Here is a 6,940-nt window from a genome sequence, read left to right as displayed (position 1 = left end):
TTTGATCTCGAAAATTCCGATATAACCTTAACTTGCTCTTCTAACGGTTTCAGTCCTTCTTTTGATACCTGAAATCCCAGAAAACTTAACTCAGGTTTTCCGAACTCGCATTTAGCCAAATTAATGGTTATACCATACTTATTAAGACGATCTAGTACTTGTCTAATGTGCTGTCTATGATCCGATATTGAGGATGACGCAATAATGATGTCGTCAATATAGATAAATATAGAGTTTAGGTCCCGTAATACTTCATTGTTTAAAAATCTTTGGAAAGTCTGGGCAGCATTTCTTAACTCAAAAGTCATTCTCGTGAACTCGTATAGTTCAAAGGGTGTTGTTATGGCAGTTTTTGGTATATCCTGTTCATTAATTCCTATATTGTGGTAAGCTCTTTGCATGTCTATCCTCGAAAATATAACCTTGCCATGTAAAAGGTACGTACAGTCCTGGATACGGGGTATTGGGTATCGATCTGGTTTTGTTATAGCATTTAATTGTCTATAATCACCACAGGGTCTTATTTCTCCGTTATTTTTTGTAACTACATGTAATGGACTTGCCCAATTACTTTTCGATGGTCTACAAATGCCCATTTCTTGCATTTTCTGAAACTCGGCTTTAACCTTATTGTACTTGTCCGGTGGTAGCGGTCTCGGGCGCGCGTAAACAGCTGAACCCGTAGTTTCTATGTAGTGTACAACAGAATGCGATGGAGTTTCCTTGAAGCACATAGGTTTGGTAACATTGGGAAATTCACATAAAATGTTACTGTATTCGTTTTTACAATTTATTGTTCTAACAGAAAGAAAATTTTGTAAAGTTATGGATCCAATAGCTTGTAAACTAGTCACTGAATCAATGAGTTTTCTTTTACTTACATCTACTAACAGCTTACAATGGCTTAAAAAATCAGCCCCTAAGATATGTTGCTTAACGTCCGCAAATACAAAAGTCCAACGATATGAACGACGTAGACTAAAGTCTAAATTTAAAGTTTTTTCACCATACTTTTTAATTTCGGTGCCATTTGCGGCGTAAAGTTTGTACTCCTCACACCCACTATTGTAAAATTTTCGACTATTTACTGGTAAAACCGATATATTTGCTCCTGTGTCGACTAAAAATTTTAAGCCACTATGGTTATCTCTAATACAAAGGCGGTGGACTGGGGTTATGGCGCATATCTCCACCTGCGATTGCACCACATTTAGTTTTCCTTATTTTGTAACGTTTTCCAAGCACACGGCTCTATACATTTTCTTGCTCTGTGACGAAATCTAAAATGATAAAAACATAACCATTCTGGGTTGTTTTGCATCGTATTACGAATACGAGACGCCGATCGAGATCACGAACGATGACCTCTGTATTTTTCACGTCTATTCCTTTGTTTCTCGATGTTACGAATTTTTAGACTTAATTTCGCTAATTCCGCAATAATGAAAGCGGTGTCACTGCTGGTGTTGGCGTTGGCGCTGGAGCTTGACATGGCTTGAACTTCGGCAACTTGCAAGGGTCGTGTAGTTTCCATAACCTTGTCGGCAATGGCAGCTAAATTTTCAAGATCCCTCACTTCACTGACTGCTAGAACACCTCGAACTGATGGAGGTAGATGACCTTGCCACATTATACGCAATGTCTCGTCCGAAATTTTTTCACGTGCTAGGTCTCTCATTCGCCGTAGAAGCTGAGAAGGCTTTTGGTCTCCAAGTTCCATTTCACTCAGTAGTTTTTGGAACTGCCTAATTTCCGATTCTTCATAAACCTTTAATAATCGCTCTTTAAGGGTATCGTATTTCTTGATGTCAGGCGGCTTAAGCAATATGTCACTGACCTGCTGTATGACCTCTTTACCCAACTTGGTGACAACTAAGTTAAATCGCGCTTCATCCGATAACTTTTGAGGTACAAGGATGGCTTCGCATTGAACAAACCAAAGTCGCGGTTGGTCGCACCAAAATTCTGGTATTCTTGATGACACGGTAACAACTGCTAATTCTGGTGGATCACTTATGCTGGCTCCTGCTATTTGTTGAGAAGTCATTTTTCTTTTACTTTCAAAGTAAGATTCAAAAGTATTCACGCTGATACGGGGTCACCACTGTGTTTATATTATAGTACCTTATTGGTAAGCGTGAAATAACTAGACGCAGCAGGAATCAAGTCTGTTTAATTGAGTATCTATTACAACACTGAATAATAAAATTATATGACATAGTATTTATAGTAGGCACACCCTCATGAACCACTTCGGAGCCATAGTAATGGCGGCACAGCTGTCCGGAGCTATCGAGGTGGTCCTTATTGGAGATATCAACCAGTTGCCTTATATCGACAGAGAAAATCTGTTCGAAATAAGGTACTGCCGACCAAGCCTGACAACAAACATCACCCGTGAGTTATCCTGTACGCACCGAAACCCCCTGGACGTCGCATACGCCATTAGCAAGGTCTACCGTAACATCTACTCTGCAAGCCCCATCGTCCACTCCCTCAAAATGGAGAGATTCACTGACGCCAACATACCATCCGACCAAACCAAAACCCTATATCTGGCCCATACGCAGGAGGAAAAGAAACTCCTGATGGACCAGGGATACGGAAAAGGTGAAGGATCAAGCGTCATGACCATCCATGAATCTCAGGGACAGACCTACGGCGACGTTATCATAGTCCAGTCGAAGAATGTGAGGCTCCGTATACACGAAAGTGTTCCGCACGCACTTGTGGCAATCACTAGACACACTAACACCTGTGTCTATTATTATTTATCATATTTATTTATTACACAAATACGATATAATATTCTACTTAATATTTATTTATTATTTATGTAATAATATAATATACATACACAATACACATCGTCATTACATTTCATATATTTATTTTCATAGCAATAGTAACACAAAATATTAATACACAAGCATACTCGGGCGAAACCCGTAGAATGCGGCGGATCGGCCGAGCGACGCTTTTGTTCCGCGTCTACCCGCCACCGCGTAATATCGTAAGTCGCCAAAGAGTGCATAGCTAATTAGTTAGTCGATCTCTCTCGCTCCATGCGATTCGTTTAATAGCCTTTAATATTAAATTGTTTTCATATTTAGTTTTAGTAATTTATATGTGATATCAATTCTATCAGAACTGTTGCTTTCTTCTTCCGTACTCTCTGTTACCTTCTGACTTTTTCTTTCCGTGTTCATTGTGTGCGTATTATACGAGTTACCATCAAGTTGAGGACTTTGTTATTTTCTTCCCGTTTTACACACTACGCACACACACTCTAAAAGTTTGAAAAACACTGGATTTTTTTTTTCAAAATAATACAGTATATTCCTAAAACTATATGATACTGTACGAACTAAGTGTTTATTGGTTTTTTATACGTTGCAGTAAAAACTAACTTATGAAATAAAATATTAAATAGTTCGAACTGGTAAGCGAATGTTCTAATTACGCCAACTTCTTTTGACAAAAAAAACTAGTATCAAACGCTTCGCGAAATTAAGATATCAGGTTCGTAAGGACTATTTATTATACATAAGTACATCGCACAATATACGTAATGTTCACATGAAGTTAATAAAATAATGTATACTTAGAAATAAGACCAGAAGTTATTTTTTTTAAATACAAATTTATTACTACCCTCAAGAAAACAATTTACAAAACGAATCTACTTTGAAAACAATTAAATTTAACAAACCAAAATTAAATTAAACAAAAACTAAAATGTAAGACCTTTCAAACTATTACAACAATTACGGAACAATCTAACGAAAAACCCAACAAACAGAATGACGATGCCGAGATGTTGACTCGATAACAGCCGAACAGCAAAGAGATCGCGCCGGGTGCTGGCGCTGCTTTTTATATGTTTTCCCCACTCTTCTTCCATCATCTACACGGCCTTTCCTGACGGGTGACCGTCCTCGGTCTCCTCCATCTTCTAACTCTGGAGATCAGTCGCCAAAATTGGCATCGAAGGCTCTGAGCCTTCATCGCTCGACGTGAAGGTGGGTGACACACAAGGCTCTTCGCCTCGTGTCTGCGTCCCTGACGTGCTGGGTTGCGGCTCACTCGCGTCACCAGGAACGTCAACATTGGAAGGCTGGGTAACGCTAGGAGTTATCGACTCCTCATCCTCTGCATCTGCACAGAACGAAATACCACCACAGAGAAAATTCACACAAAGAAATATAGAAAATTCTTTGTCAGCGCTAAAGGTTATCATTCAAATTGGTATACTTGTAAACTAAACTGACAAAATAGCACAGCCTAAACACAGCGGATATAAAACAAGCAGATATGAGTACCAATCACCCGGGGCAGTTCCCGTCGGGGGAGTGCACCTTCATGACTCGATAGAGGTCTATGCGGACTTACATGAGACATAACTTTGCATGTGTGAATCAGTACCCATAAAAGCATGTTTCAACCCAAACTAACAACAATAAAAATACGAACAATGTTTGCCCCGTAGACATACGCTACACACACACACCACGACTCGTCAGAGGCCAACTCGTGGCATGACCCTGCGTGTACACAGCTCCAGGACCACATGTCTGAGCGACTCCAAGACAGTGTCCGAGCACACAAGTAACAACAAATCAAGAAGCCACTTCCGAGGCCCTCTGATAAACCTCCGCATTGAGGAGTATCAGGACAACACACACAAGGTCACCTCCGTGACGTTCTGGCTGCCCCGCAAGGGTACCAGGTAAACACACACATTGTCACCTTGGTGACGTTCTGACTACCCCTCAAGGATATCAGGTAAACAACACAAAAGTCACCTGCGTGACACTCTGGCTGCCACTCACGGACACCAGGACAACACAGCTCACTCACCAGTCCCGAAGAATGCCTCGCATGTATCCGGGGTCCACTCACCCCGCCACTGAACCATATGTTCTGCGACGCTCTGAGTCTTCTTTCCATATGAGCCTGCCAATAACTCAGCTCGTAACGGTGGTGAGGCAATGCCCGGACAACTTTGTACGGACCTCGCATCCCGGAATCCAGCTTCCCAGTAGATTGTGCCTGTTTTCTAACAAAAACCAATGAGTTTACTTACTTCAAAAGTACGAGGCAACTTACGACCTTGGTTGACGTATGCATCTTGACGCTCTTGATTCGAACGTAGTCGTTCAGATGCTCTCTGGCGACGCATTTCACGTAAGTAATAGTCACGTAATAAAGTCAGTAATGTAACGTCTAAAATAGCTGGCTAAACCCATGAACTGACGAACCTGCTTGACATTCTGCGGTTCAGGTGTGTCAACCAAAGCCCTAACTTTTTCGTGACTCGGCCTACCCTGACCTGAGAATGCACCGACGCATCCACCTCACTACCACGACGTGGCGATCTGGATCGAGAACGCCGGCGTTGACTAACGTCCCGAGGGGATCTTAACCTGCGCCGCGGCGACAACGGACGACGTACATTACGTGAAACCGTGCGATTCGGCGATCGCGAGACATTGCGCCCTAACAATCGTGTTTGCCAGCGCCGCGATGGCGATCTATCGTGCACGTTTTCTGACACTAACACATCACGACCACCAGAACCCGCCATGTGCTCACTCGAACGCGTTGGAATAGACGTAGCCCTAAACTTATTTTCTAACGCACTAAGGCGAGCTATCATTGTTTTCATTTCGAGCCTCAACCGAGTATTCTCGTCACGAGATCGTTCACGACGCCTACTGTCACTCGGATCGCGGCCACTGCGACGCTCACGACTGTCGCGACAACCACGGCTATTGCGACGACGCTCATGACTAGGGCTGCGGCTACCACGATGGCTCGTACTACGATCACGCTCACGATCTGACATTGTAATTAAATCTAAACAAAAACAAAATCTCAAAATCTATTAGCAATAATATGTTTTCCCCACTCTTCTTCCATCTTCTACAGTATATTTACAACACGTATAGTTCACTTCATACTCGGCGCGTAACTTCTGCAATGCGACGCCTGTACCGCAATTCGGCGTGGACATCTATAAAATGGCGGCATGATAAATGTTCATAGTCATGGTACCTATGGCCATTCTATTTTTTTTTTAACATTACATTACATTAACAGCCTGTAAAGTTCCCACTGCTGGGATAAGGCCTCCTCTCCCTTTGTGGAGAAGGTTTGGAGCGTATTCTATTATTGCAAAGGTACATACTTTTACTTGGTGGTAGGGCTTTGTGCAAGCCCGTCTGGGTAGGTACCACCCACTCATCAGATATTCTACCGCCAAATAACAGTACTCTGTATTGTTGTGTTCCGGTTAGAAGGGTGAGTGAGCCAGTGTAATCACAGGCACAAGGGACATAACATCTTAGTTCCCAAGGTTGGTGGCGCATAGGTGATGTAAGGAATGGTTAATATTTCTTACAGCGCCTTTGTCTATGGGCCGTGGTGACCACTTACCATCAGGTGGCCCATATGCTCGACCGCCAACAAATGCCATAAAAAAAAAAAAAACATAGATATTCACAAAACCATACACTAAAAGTGAACATTCAATGGCGTCTTATATATATATTTACACTATAAATTATTGTTTACCCAAACTAATCCACTAAGTAGTTAAGTACCGGGGGCGCTACCGAAGGTTTTTAAAAAGAAACCAAGGTTGTATTAACTATAAACTTGGTGGTAGGGCTTTGTGCAAGTCCGTCTGGGTAGGTACCACCCACTCATCAGATATTCTACCGCCAAATAACAGTACACTGTATTGTTGTATTCCGGTTAGAAAGTTGAGTGAGCCAGTGTAATCACAGACATAAGGGACAAGAGGGACATAACATCTTAGTTCCCAAGGTTGGTGGCGCATAGGTGATGTAAGGAATGGTTAATATTTCTTACAGCGCCTTTGTCTATGGGCGGTGGTGACCACTTACCATCAGGTGGCCCATATGCTCGTCCGCCA

The sequence above is a fragment of the Vanessa tameamea genome, chromosome W (assembly GCF_037043105.1).
Source record: "Vanessa tameamea isolate UH-Manoa-2023 chromosome W, ilVanTame1 primary haplotype, whole genome shotgun sequence".
Taxonomy (NCBI): domain Eukaryota; kingdom Metazoa; phylum Arthropoda; class Insecta; order Lepidoptera; family Nymphalidae; genus Vanessa; species Vanessa tameamea.
The sequence above is the reverse complement of the archived record's forward strand: the minus strand, read 5'-3'. Positions refer to the sequence as shown.